The sequence below is a fragment of the Balaenoptera borealis genome (assembly GCF_965194805.1).
Source record: "Balaenoptera borealis genome assembly, chromosome: 4".
Taxonomy (NCBI): Eukaryota; Metazoa; Chordata; class Mammalia; order Artiodactyla; family Balaenopteridae; genus Balaenoptera; species Balaenoptera borealis.
In genome coordinates this window covers 6916700-6931808 of record NC_138861.1, presented here as the reverse complement: position 1 = coordinate 6931808, position 15109 = coordinate 6916700, and positions in this window count along the sequence as shown.

Genomic DNA, 15109 nt, shown 5'->3' with positions numbered 1-15109 from the left:
TTCGAGATTTTTCTCATTTCTTGAAATAGACCTATATTGCTATAAACCACTCTTAGAACTGCTTTTGCTGGATTCTGTAGATTTTGGAAATTTGTGTTTTCATTTTCATTTGTCTTGAGCTATTTTCTGATTTCCTCTTTGATTTCATCATTGACCCATTGGTTGTTTAGTAGTCTCCACGTGTTTGTGGTTTTCCTATTTTTATTTATGTAATTAATTTCTAGTTTTATGCTGTTGTGGTCAGAATTAATGCTTAATATAATTTCTATCTTCTTAAATTTGTTGAGACTTGTGTTGTGGCCTAGCATGTGATCTATCCTGGAGAACATTCCATGTCCACTTGAAAAGACATCTGTTAAGTCCAACTGGTCTATTGTGTTTTTAAATACCATTGTAGCCTTATTGATTTTCTGTCTCGGTGATCTGTCCATTGACATCAGTGGGGTGTTAAAGTTCTCAACTGTTATTGTATTATTGTCAATTTCACCTGTTATGTCTGTTAAAATTTGCTTTATATATTTAGGTGCTTTTGTATTAGGTGTGTATATATTAATGAGTGTAATATCCTCTTCTTTATTGATCCCTTTATCATTATATAATGTCATTATTTGCCTTTTGTTATATACTTTGTTTTATTTTTTAAAATAAATTTGTCTATTTATTTATTTACTTAGCTGCAATGGGTCTTCGTTGCAGTGCATGGGCTTCTCATTGCAGTGGCTTCCCTTGTTGTGGAGCACAGGCTCTATGTGTGCGGGTTTCAGTAGTTGTGACACAGGCTCAGTAGTTGTGACTCACTGGCTCTAGAGCACAGGCTCAGTAGTTGTGGCGCACGGGCTTAGTTCCTCCTCAGCATGTGAAATCTTCCTGGACCAGGGCTCAAAGCTATGTTCCCTGAATTAGCAGGTGGATTCTTAACCACTGCACCACTAGGGAAGTCCATACACTTCGTTTTAAACTCCATTTTGTCTGATATGAGTATTGCTACCCCTGCTTTCTTATTATTTCCATTTTCATGAAATATCATTCTCCATCCCCTCACTTTCAGCCTATGTTTGTCTTTAGCTCTGAAGTGAGTCTCTCTTAAGCAGCATATAGATGGGCCTTGTTTTTTTATCCAGTCAGCCACCTTATGTCTTTTGATTGGAGCATTTAGTTCATTGACATTTAAAGTAATTCATGATAGGTGTGTACTTATTGCCATTTTGTTACTTGTTTTTCAGTTGTTTAGTAGTTCTTCTATGTTCACTTTTTCTTTTAATTTCTTCCTTTATGGTTTCATGATTTTATTTAGTGGTATGTTTGTGTTCCTTTCTCTTTAGTTTTTGTGCAGCTATTGTAGGTTTTTGATTTGTGGTTACTGTGGGTTCATTTATGTTGACCTATAACTGTATCTATTTCTTCTAAACATGTAGTCCTTTAAATTCAGTCACATTCTAAAAGAGCTACACTTTTTACTCTCCTCACTCACATTTTGTGTTTTTGATATTATATTTTACATCTTCATGCTTATCCCTTTACTGATTATTGTAGGAATAGTTGATTTTGTGATTTTTTTGTGTGTTTTAATCTTTGTACTAGCTTATTTAAGTGATTGATCCCCAGCCTTTACTATATATTTGTCTTTACTAGAGGAATTTTTTCTTTCTTATAGATTCTTAGTCATTTTTATTTTTGACCTATTCTTTTTTTTTTTTTAAAGATTGATTGATTGATTGATTGATTGCTTGCTATGTTGGGTCTTCATTTCTGTGCTAGGGCTTTCTCTAGTTGCGGCAAGCAGGGGCCACTCTTCATCGTGGTGTGCGGGCCTCTCACTATCGTGGCCTCTCTTGTTGCGGAGCACAGGCTCTAGACACACAGGCTCAGTAGTTGTGGCTCATGGGCCCAGTTGCTCCGCGGCATGTGGGATCTTCCCAGACCAGGGCACGAACCCGTGTCCCCTGCATTAGCAGGCAGATTCTCAACCACTGTGCCACCAGGGAAACCCCGACCTATTCTTTTTATTAATTCATTTATCAGGCCTCAAGTTTTCAAAGAGTAAACAGGAAGAGCCCACATCCCTCCATAAGGATCTTAAGTAGGAAAGGATTTTAGAACTGGTATTTTAAATGTTGATTTGCTTTAAGTGGGTGAAGGAATTAAAGGGTTAGAAAACATGCTTCCTGCCTCAAAGGATGAAGGTGTGTGTTATATATGTGCTTTTGTTAACTATAAAAATCCAAACTATAGTTATTTTTCAAAAGCAAATCAATATGTCATGTCTATGTTGACTGCCCAGTAGGCACTAAGTGCAGATGATACTTTGGTGTGGAAGAAAAGGCACTGAATTTGATATTTGAGGTCTTTGCTTCAGTTTCTACCATAGACTCTTACTAACTGGGTGATGTCTGGCAAAACAACACTGAGTTTTATTTGTCATGGAGTAAATACCTGTGTAATGTGATTGTTGTGTGGGCAAAATGAAATCACGTTTGTAAAATTTCTCATGAAAATGTGATTGATAGCCAAGTGTTAAGAACCCAAGCTCTGCAGATGGACAGTCTCAGTTTGAACCTTCACCTCACTTACTGCTCACCAGACCTGAACATGTGACTGAGTCTCCATTCCTCCATCACCTCACTTGTAGTTTGGTGATACAAATATTACTCAGGTCAGAGGGCTACTGAGAGGGATGAAAATGAGATAATGCAAATAAAGTGTTTGGCAGATGACAAGCATTTGGTATTTCCTAATATTATTGTTCTATGTTTATTGACATTCTATAAAATAGACATACTGTATTCCATGTCTAATGCTATTTTCCCTCTATAACGTGATGAGTTCTACTTTACACAGGAAGAACTGATAACTGACTGCAAACCCTAGTCTGTTAAGCAGTTGACTGCATAATTTATTTCTCAGAAAATGACTATTCTATGGACACAGTGAACATGTTTGAGAATTAAAAGTAGAGTAAATAATGTGATAAGGGGTAATTTGATTTACACATTTAGCTAAAATTTCACACAAAAAGTATAAATTCAAATAACGTTCATTTGTGCATTAAAAAAGTGCTATTTACAGACAAGAATAAAACTGAAATTAGGGCTATCTTTGAAAATCCAGAATATGAGGTATCTGGCCCTGTGCACAAGAAAATATGAAAGGAGGAAAATAGTGTTCAGAGAAAATTATGCTTTTAGGAAAGTGGTCCAAGACATTTACAATAGCTGGTTAGTGAGTCCAGTAGACTCCAACTCTGGAAGCAAGTGAGAAGTTGGTCTCTCCATTCATTGTGATGAAATGAGCAGATATTCTGCACACACCAAAGAGCAGGAAGAGTACCCTCATAAAAAAGTAATAAATTACTTGTTAGAAGCCACTGAATCATAGATGAAGAGAGTTTATAATCATATAAATGCACACAACCTTCTCTAGATTCTTAATAAACTTTCTTCTCCACTGGTCACCTTAGTTCAGAATGATTCCCTTTGTCAAATGCTTTTGGGTATCCCACTTACTTAAAAAAATACATATATAGCCAATCACACCTATCAATCAATGTTAACATAAAAAGTAAAATTAAACAAACTTCATTTTATAAGAAGGGCAATTTATAATTTACAATTTTGTTCAAATTTACTGCTATGAAAAGAATACTTCTTGAATATCAACAGAATTACATTTCTATAAAACCTTAATATGTCATCTCTAGCATGCTAATAAATTATTATTTATTTATTTATTTATTTTTGGCTGTGTTGGGTCTTCGTTTCTGTGCGTGGGCTTTCTCAAGTTGTGGCAAGTGGGGGCCACTCTTCATCGCGGTGCGCGGGCCTCTCACTGTCGCGGCCTCTCTTGTTGCGGAGCACAAGCTCCAGACGCGCAGGCTCAGTAGTTGTGGCTCACGGGCCTAGTTGCTCCGCAGCATGTGGGATCTTCCCAGACCAGGACTCGAACCCGTGTCCCCTGCATTGGCAGGCAGACTCTCAACCACTGCGCCACCAGGGAAGCCCTAGCATGCTAATAAGTGCTTGATAATTGTTTGAGAAAAATTTACAAGGATTATTCTGAGATGTTTCAAGGTTAGTTTGTTGAGCCAGGTACAAGTAAATATAAAATATAACTTGTTAATTTCTTCAAGTATTTGCAAATTATGTGACATTTGACGTCCCTGCATAATAAAATGTTAATGTTGAAAGTCAAGTAGAAAAGGGACTTCGCTGGTGGTGCAGTGGTTAAGAATCCTCCTGCCAATGCAGAGGACATGGGTTTGAGCCCTGGTCTGGGAAAATCCCACATTCCATGGAGCAACTAAGCCCATGCACCACAACTACTGAACCTGCACTCTAGAGCCCATGAGCCACAACTACCAAGCCCGTCTGAGATAACTACTGAAGCCCACATGCCTAGAGCCCATGCTCCACTGAAAGAGAAGGCACCAATGAGAAGCCCATGTACTGCAATGAAGAATAGCCCCCCTCACCACAACTAGAGAAAGCTCGCATGCAGTAACAAAGACCCAATGCAGCCAAAAAAAAAAATTAATTAATTAATTAAAAAAAAAAGAAACTCAAGTAGGAAGGAATAAAGTATGATTGTTCAGGTTCTATATTGATAACTAAACTTTCTCATACTAATTTTTCATGTATCCCATTATTGTAAGATTGAAGTAGAGTAATTAATGTGTTTCTATGAAACATTGGATAGTACCTTAGAAGTTCTAGTTATAAAATATATTTCCCTTTCCATACATACATATTTGTTTTTCACCATATTAATATTACTGATACAAGCTTTTTATAATACATTTAAGGTATCACATAACCCGTTTATGCTAAAGACTGGTGTATTTAGAAATTTTAATTTATCAATTCCTTCATGATTGCATAAGTAAAAAATTCGATGGAATTATTCCTCGAATAGTAAAAACAATCTTGAAAAAGAGGAATGGAGCTGAGGAATCACACTCCTTGACTTCAGACTATAATACAAACTACAATAATCAAAACAATATGGTACTGGAACAAAAACAGACAGATCAATGGAACAAGATAGAAAGCCCAGAAATAAACCCACACACTTCTGGTCAACTAATCTATGACAAAGGAGACAAGAATATACAGTGGAGAAAAGACGATCTCTTTAATAAATGATGCTGGGAAAACTAAACGGCTACATGTGAAAGAACAAAATTAGAACATTCTCTAACACCATATACAAATATAAACTCCAAATGGATTTAAGACCTAAATGTAAGACTGAGTAGTATAAAACTCTTAGAGGAAAATGTAGGCAGAACACTCTTTGATATAAATCACAGCACTATTTTTTTTTGGTCTGTCTCCTAGAGTAACGAAAACAAAAGCAAAAATAAACAAGAGAAACCTAATTAAATTTAAAAGCTTTTAATTAATTAATTAATTTATTTTTTGGCTGTGTTGGGTCTTCGCCGCTGCTAGTGGGCTCCCTCCAGCCGCAGCGAGTGGGAGCCACTCCCCGCTGCAGTGTGCGGGCCCCTCACTGCGGTGGCCCCTCTCGCCGCAGAGCTTGGGTTCCAAGTGCGTGGGCCTCAGCAGTTGTGGCTCGTGGGCTCTAGAGCACAGGCTCAGCAGCCGTGGCACATGGGCCCATTTGTCCCACGGCATATGGGATCCTCCCGAATCAGGGCCCGAACCTGTGTCCCCCCACATTTGCAGGCGGACTCTCAACCACTGTGCCACCAGGGAAGCCCTAAATTTAAAAGCTTTTGCACAGCAAAATAAATCATAAAAAAAATGAAAAAACAATCTATGAAATGGGAGAAAATATTTGCATACTATGAGACTAACAAGGGATTATCTCCAAAATATACAAACAGCTTATACAGCTCAATATAAAAAAAAAAAAAAACTCAAAAAATTGGGTAGAAGACTTAAATACACATTTCCCCAAAGAAAACATACAGATGACCAATAAACACATGAAAAGATGCTCAACATCACTAATTATTAGAGAAATGTAAATCAAAAGTACAATGAGGTATCACCTGACACCAATCAGAATGGCCTTCATCAAAAAATCTGCAAATAGTAAATGCTGGAGAGGGTGTGAAGAAAAGGAAACCCTCCTACATTGTTGGTGGGGATGTAAATTGGTGTAGCCACTATGGAGATCAGTATGGATGTTCCTTAGAGAACAAAAATATAGTTACCATGTAATCCAGCAATCCCACTCCTGAGCATATCTGGAAAAGACAAAACCTCTAATTCAAAAAGATACATGCACTCCACTGCTTATAGCAGCACTATTTACAATAACCAAGACATGGTAGCAACCTAAATGTCCATCAACAGATGAATGGATAAAGAAGATGTGGTGTGTGTATACACACACACACACACACACACACACACACACACACAGTGGAATATTACTCAGCAATAAAAAAGAGTGAAATAATGCCATTTGCAGCAACATGGATGGGTCTAGAGATTATCATAAAATAGTAAGTAAAGTAAGTCTGACAGAGAAAGAAAAATATTATATGATGTCACTGATATGTGGAATCAAAAAATAAAAGATACAAATGAACTTATTTACAAAACAAATAGACTCACAGACCTAGAAAACAAACTTATGGTTACCAAAAGGGAAAGTGGGGAAGGGATAAATTGGGAGTTTGGGATTAACAGATATACACTACTATATGTAAAATACATAAACAACAAGGATCTATTGTACAACACAGGGAACTATATTCAATATCTTGTAATAAACTATAATAGAAAATAATCTGAAAAAATAATACACATATAAAACTGTATCATTTTGATGTACACCTAAAACATTGTAAATCAACTATACTAAAATAAAAAAACCAAAAAAAACATACAAATAGTCACAAACGGGCTTACAAAAAGGGGATGGGCTATTGCCTCACACATAGTTAAAGGTCCCACCACCTCTCTTAAATTCCTGAAAATTATTTGGTAAATTGAGGGCTTCTCCATTGTTGACACTGTCACAACAAACAGCTACTGACCCTCTTAGCACCAGTAATGTTGATACAAGTCCAAAATCTTTTAGCCTTTGTTGGGTTATGTAGTCAACATATTCCTTATTTACAACTGTCACTTAATCTCCCTGATACCGTAACTTAGAAATAAGCTCACCCTCCAACAAAAGGCTCCAGAATCAGTCCAATTTGAAATCAAAGGGCACTCCTGTTAGTGCCTTCTGAGATGCCTGCACTGTAGAGGCTTTAGTAACTTCCTCTCTTGCCTCTTGGAGTCTCTGGACCACCTATGTTGGTAAATTGCCTTGGCTGTGGCAGCCCTCACCCCAGTGTGGAGCTGCATTGTGAAGCAAGCAGGGCTGGAGTGGTTTCAGGAAACAACTGCAGTTTCAAGCTGCCCTCTCCACCCTGTTCTGACAATAAGCGTGCATGTACATGCTTCTCATGAGCAGAGAGCCCCACAGCCCTCCTGTTAGTTTCCCACAGCCCTCCTATTAGTTCCACTGACCCCCTAATCAACCCAGGGGTCTTGCCTTCCTGGTGTCAGACCCCAGGGCTGGGGCACCCAATGTGTGGCTCAAACCACTCACTCCCCGGGGAGGATCTCCATCCATGTAATATCACTTCTCTTCTGAGTCCCCTTCCTGGGACACAAGTCCTCACCTGTTATCAGTCCTGACCTGTTACCTCCCTTATTATCTGATTCTATGTGTATCTTTTTACAGCCTTGATTGTATAGGAGCCTTTCTGTTAGTTTCCAGTTATTTTTCAGTGAAAATTGTTCCACACATAGATGTATTTTTGATGTATTCCTGGGGGGGAGGTGAGTTCCATGGCCTCCTACTCCTCCATCTTGATCGCCCCAGTTTTAATTGCATAGATGGAAGAGTGGTGCTAGTGACTTTCTACTTTAAGGTCAGTGAGCAATGTCTATTTTCATTCTGTTTGCTGAAATTAATGACTGAAAAATAACTCATCCTTATCTACCAAACCTTCTAAAATAAGAATTCAAAATTGGGAGTAAGAAGTATACTAAGGTAGCATTCACATTAATGAGTTTATAACGTTGAAAATATATGGATATGTCTTCAAATAGCTCTCATCTTTCCTACTGATGGTACATATAAGTGAGTAATACTCATGTAAGCTGCATACATTTAAATTATTCTGCTTAAAAGAACTTCATTAATCAAATGTTTCAAAACCTTCCTAATTTCAAGATTTATTATTTTTCCCCTGCTCTTCCTTTGGCAATTACCAGATAGTGGCTTATTTTGCCTCAAAGCTTAGTTCAATAAGCAAGAGGGCTTTGATTTACTTTTAAAATAAAAATTTTCCTTTACATCCTGCTAGTTCTTTAGCCAGCCCTTTAGTCATAAATGGAAATAATTAAAAGAGAAAAAAAATGCAGGCTAATCTCTTGGAAACTTTTATGCTTTTGAAAAAGGCTGGATGTTTCATTAGCATGGTTAATTCAAGGCTCACAATCATAGTTGACTGTTGGAATCTTATTCATTTAAGAGTATTTATATTCCAAGCATAATGGCTTCCAGACAATTCTTTAGGATGAGATTAAAAACTCAATTAGGGGGCAAAAGCTGTTCAGCTTTCATTTTAATTTTAATTAAAGGGTATAGAAGCCCAAAGACTAGGTTTTTACCAACATAAACAAATAGCCGTATCAGACTGGTATTAAGATTAAAAAAATTCAAACTTAACAATGTAAGTGAAAATGTGTTAGAGCTCTCAATTGATTTTTAATTATGCATAATTAATAAAATTTTAAGAACCTAAAGAAGTGCGTGGGAGACTGCTCACTAGGAAATAAAACAGAATTTATCCTTTGTGACATTTACAAATGAGCCCCAGATAGGATATAATTTATTTTACTTTTAACTATTTTTGATGATAAAAAGTTATTAATATTCTCTGGGCATCTAAGAAAAAAAATACCAGATTTCTTCACGGGAAAAAAAAAAATCTGTTTGGCTGAAACTTCTTGTTAGCAACATACAAAGCAAAGCAACAGTGGAGCAAAATTTTCTAGAAATCCAAAGAAAGTAAGTAGGAGCCAAGGATTTTAAATCTGGCCAAGCTCTTTTTGATGGTTCAAGACTACAGAAAGACAATGTAAATTGCAAACAGGTAAATAAAATTTAAGAATTGTTGCACATATAAACCATTTGTGAGGAATCTATTAAAGGACAAACTTCATTAACCCCCAAAATGATTGCGGAAATTGGCCCCCAAAATGATTGGGGAAATTGGCCCAGGAGAACTGAATACATTTAATAGCAGATCTAAGATTAAAACAAAGGTAGGGGTATGGGTGGAAATATAGTATGCAAATGTTATGGATTATGACAAAGCAAAATAACACAAGTAAGAACTTGAAAGGAGAAACAAGAGAAAGAATAGAGAGAGTAGAATACCCTCTTTGATGGCTCTGCAGAGAATAGTTGGGAGTCAAAGGAGAGGAGAAGCCAAATCAAGGAAAAAAAATACTATGAACATCAAAGAAAGTTATTTGTATAAATGTTGCCCTTAGAACAAAAATATGAACCTTACTAGGATTGGCTATGGTGAAACACTTTTACCCGTTATCCAATCCACCTAGTCTAGGTGTTGCTGTGAAAGGAATTTGCATCTGTGATTTAAATCCCTACTCAGGTGATTTTAAGGTAATAAAAAGGAAGACTCTGTCAGCCTGGTCTGATCTAAGCAGTAGAGTTTTGTGAAAGAGGGATCAGGCCTTCCCTGAGCTCAGAGGCTCCCCATAGCTCAGGCCCTGAGGGTCCAGCCTGCCAGTCTGGTTAGGATTTCCTCTTCCTGACTGGCTGTGCTGTACAGTGGACTTGCTTAGCCAACCCCCATAATTGTACGAGTCAATTCCTTGTAATAAATCTTTCTCTCTATATCTATTTATATATTTATCTATCTTTTCATCCATGTCTATCTAGGTATACATACATATGTATGCGTAGGTATATATATGTATGTATGTGTATGTATACACACACACACACACATGCACACGCATCTCTTTCTCTGGCTGAAGCCTGGCAAATACAATTAGAAAAGAAAATCCATCAGCATATTTTTAAAAATATACATCACAATTAAGTAGGGTTTATTCCAGGAGTATACGAATAATTCAATGTTAAGAATTACATTAATACAATTCATCCTATTAAGACATCTAAGGAGAAAAATCACATGATCATCTCCACAGTTGCGGAAGAACTCTTCAACAAAATTCAATCCCTATTCTTGACAGTAACACATATTTATAGGAACTGATGGATAATTCCTTACTTGATATGCTTCAATCTCAAAGCTAAACAACCTCAATCTCAATGCTAAACCAATGGGAAAAAAACAAAGGCACTTCTTCTAAAATCAGGAATAAGAAAGGAATATCTACTTTCTCTATTACTCTTTGCCATTGTATTAGAGTATTGGTCAATACAAAGTGACAAGAGACAACAGTTTCATGTCTGGAAATTGGAACAGAAGAGTAATTTGTAATTAACCTGATACTGTACCTGAAAAACTCAACAGGATCAATGTTAAAGCTTATACAAACAATAAGAAAATACAGCAAGGGAGCAAGATACAAAATTAACATACAAAATGCAATAGTCTTCATGTGCATTAATAATAACCAATAAAATATATGAGTAGATTACATTTACAATAATGACAGAAGGGCAAAATACTTAGGAATAAGCTTAAACAGTGGCAAAACCTGCCCAAGGAGTACTTTACAACACACGAGACATAAGAGTAGATTTAAAAAAATGTAAAGATCCATATGTAGATTAACATGTTGGTTATATACTCATATATAATATTGGCAAACAAAAATGGCTTGTCAACCCACTGTGAGGGCAAGATTATGAAGAAACAGGCACTCCCATATTTTACTGGTACTGATGCAAAATGAATAACCAACAACATTGCACATACTTTTATTTTTGATCACAAAAATCACACTTCTCTACATTTACCTTGAAGATTTACCTCCATAAATACAAAATGACATATGTACAAAATTACTTATTGCAGCATTAATTAGAATAACAAATGATTAATAGCACAAATATTCATCAACAGGAGGTTGGTTCAATGGCCTGTGGTACAACCTCATGTTGGAATTCTGTGAAGCTGTGAAAAAGGGAGAGAAAAATCTCTATGATCTTATAGGTAGTGATGTTCATGACACATTGTTAAGTGAAAAAAATTCAAGGAGCAGTGCAACTGAGTTTTAGTAAGACAGAAAGGGAAATAAGAAAATCTATCCATCTATCCACTATCTAGTTATTAATTGCTCATTTCTCAAGAGGAAACACTAGAAGGATAAACCAGAATCTAGACCAGGACCTACTGAAAATGTTACTTACAAGAGGTTGATAGGCATGAGTAAAGGGGATGGGAATGAGAGCCTGTGTTCTTGTTAGTTCTGCTATAATAAGTCATATGCATTCCAAAAAAAATCACTGTATTATACCAAATTGCATAATAAATCCCACAGGGCTTGCGGGAAATACAAGGTTGTTACTGAACACAGGTTTGTGTGCCCCACGCCCACTGAGGCCAAGCAAACCGAAACACTGGAGTTTGGAACAGAGAAAGATTATTGCAGGGCTAAGCAAGGAGAATGGGTGACTCATGCTCAAAAACCCAAACTCCCTGATGGTTCTGGGGGAGAAGTCTTTATAGGCAAAATTTGAGGTTGTGGGCTGCAGGGTGTGTGGCTTTCCTCTGATTGGTTGGTGGTGAGGTAACAGGGCGGTGCTCCAGGAACCTGGTGCTCAGCATGAAGTTACCATCCTCTACCTGGATGGGGGCCTTAGTCCCTGCAGAAGAACTCAAAGCTATTTTGTTATGTCTGTTCCTTGAGGAAGAACGCACCCTGCCCCAAGGCTGCACTATTGTGTCTTGGCTGCTTCTCCCTTGTCTCTGCAGCCCCTCCCTTCCCTGATCAGCAACTGTTTGATCTGCCTTTGGAACTCAGGGAAGGTCAAGGAGGCTGAATGAAGACTATTTCCTACAAACAGGAAATGGGGTACACGGAAAGGATATGTACCAAGGAGCCCCACAAGATCCTGCTCTGTTTCAAGGTTAGAGGCACAATACTCAAAAGCTTCATTAGTTACATATAAAGAAAAAAAGGTAGGAATACAGTAAAAGTGGTAACACAGTTACACACGTGTTAAATGTTTAAGAAATACATAAATATTCCAATAAACATGGCACTGTATCATGAAACAGACCTAAAGTTTGCAAGTGAAAGTGGCCCTCAGAGGGGTTGCAGCATGTGAATTATTGTGAGATGGGGAGGGAGGGTTGGAGGAAAGTTGTAACAGCAGATGTGGATGAATGGGGCTTGCAACATGCTGTCAGCTGAAGCGGCAGGTGAATGTGTCAGCTGTGTGTATGTCTGCTTTTATGGATTCTTACTCCAGTAGGTTCAGCTGGGTAAGGTTTCCTGTTGATGATACTGTGTATAAGCAAAGACAAGTTTTCATCATGCTCAATTATGTAAATGGTATTGGAACAACTCAGTGTTTTCCCAAACAAGCATTAAGCAATTTTCACTCTTGAATATTACACATTCAAAGATAAATTTGTATCCAGAAAGGATGAGGGACTTCCCTGGTGGCTCAGTGGTTAAGAATCCGCCTGCCAATGCAGGGGACACGGGTTCAAGCCCTGGTCTGGGAAGATCCCACATGCCGCGGAGCAACTAAGCCCGTGCGCCACAACTACTGAGCCTGTGCGCCTAGAGCTTATGCTCTGCAACAAAGAGAAACTACCGCAGTGAGAAGCCTGAGCACGACAGCAAAGAGTAGCCCCCGCTCACCGCAACTAGAGAGAAAGCCTGCGCACAGCAATGAAGACCCAAGGCAGCCAAAAATAAATAAATAAATAAGTAAATTTATTAAAAAAAAAAAAAAAGGTGAAAGTCACTCCTAAAATGAAATACAAACCAGTGTATATGCATATTACATTGATAGCACAACCATGTGGAGAAAACGATTATTTTCGGTCATGTTTGAAAAAAACTGCTCTGACTGCACATCCTTAGTAAGATATAGTCTCAGGACAAAAGTACTGCAAGAAATATGTTAAACATTACTTATGGGGTACTTATGGATTTATTGTTAATATCAATGTTGGTAATGTAATTTTGAGAGTCCTCTGTATATATTATAGAATACTGTCAAATAAGCTAATGTATTGATGTTATTAGGAACTAGAATTTTTCACAGTAGGAAAAAGGATATATGAATTTAAAAGAATATAAGAAAGAAAACCCTCTCTGATTTTGATTTTGAATTGGAAATATTAATGAGGTCTTACGCTTGTTAAAATATATATTTTATAATTTTTTTTTTCTTCACTAATAAAGGCCTAAAAGGACACCTTGGTGGTAGTTAGCGTAGCCATTACCCAGATCTTGGTTCCTAAGTACAGTATAATTGCTCATAAAAAGGAACTAGGACTTAGAGAATTGGCTGATCCCAGGCCTGAGACAGGAAAGCACACAGTGTGTCTGAGACAACTTGTTCCAGAAAGAGCCCAAACGTAAATGAGGTAATATAAAACATGACACAAGACCCATCTGGCAGTGGTCTCCACCTGACAAATTTGATAATTTGAGCACCAAAAAGAGAATAATGACAGTAATTATTGTGCGTTTAATAACAAAGAAAAACCAATTATTCTTAATGCACAAAAGTATAAACCATAAAAGCTAAGATTCATAAATGAGCTCATTAAAACAGAGCTTCTATCAAAAGACACCATAAAAGGAGTGAAATGACAGGCTTCAAAGTGAATGATATTTGCTTTATGTACAACTGACAAATGGTTGGTGTCCCAAATATATAAAAAACTTCTGTATATTAATGAGGTAAAGAAAAACAACCCAATAGTAAACTTAAGCATTATGAGTAAGTAGTTCAGAAAGTAAATGGCCCATAATAAACATGTGAGCATTTTTTTTTAATATCATTACTAAGTAGTGAAATGGATATTAAAGCCATACTGACTACCTCATACTGACCAGTCTGCCAAAATGGAAGAGTCTGACCGTACAAAGTGTTTTTGAGGGTGTGGAGCAATGAAGTCCCTACCTACCGACAGGAGATTAAATCTGTGCAGTTCCTCTGGAAAACTTACATCACCTCCTGAAGCTGGTGACACATTCCCTGTGGTTCAGCAAGAGTCACGACGCACACAATTGTACATGCCTACATTGTTCGTTGAAACAACAAATGGGGAAAGGGCAATAGTCTATCAACACTAGAATAGATCAAAAATTTTTGTGATAGTCTGTGATAGAGTATGGGGCACCAGGAAAGTCAACTAACTAGATCTACAGGTTCAACATATTTGAGTTTCCTTAATGCACTATTGAGTAAAAGAGGCAAGAAAAATGCACACATTTCATTCCACTTAAATAAAGCTTAAGAACAGACCATTAAACAATCTATTATTTGAGGTTGCCTACATAGGTAACAACAGATGATACAACTATACTGAAAAATCAAGAAAATTATAAACACAAAGTCAAGACAGATGTTCCTTCTGGAGAGAGACAGGAGAATGGAACTGGGCAGGGCTGTGTAGGAGGCTTCAGAAGTTATGGTGTTTTATGTATGCATATATTTATAGACCTTATATATGTATGTATATATATATTTCTTAGGCTGGATAGTAGATATACACTTGCTTCTTGTGGATCAAGGGAAAGAATGAATTCTAATTTTACTTTACTGGAGAAAAAGCCGCTGTAATTTTTTGCAGTTAAGATAGTAGAGCACTCAAGCAAACAAAAAGGTATGGTTGATATGAAAAGTCCATCCTGGCCTCTTTAGAAATAAGCGCATGTCAGGGTCAGCGACTGGGGAGTGGGAGGTCCCCAGGACAGTTTCCGAGTGTCTCTGAGCAGCCAGCCAATACCACCTCTTATGATACCAGGAAAGAGGGCCGTGATGACTGGGATATCACAGGAAGGGAAGTACCACCCTTAGTCCTTGTGTCATTGCCCTTCTTCTGTTCCCAACCCAAGAAGAGTCAGAAGAATCAGGGCAAGTGGAGGAGGAAGAGGGGAAGCTCAGG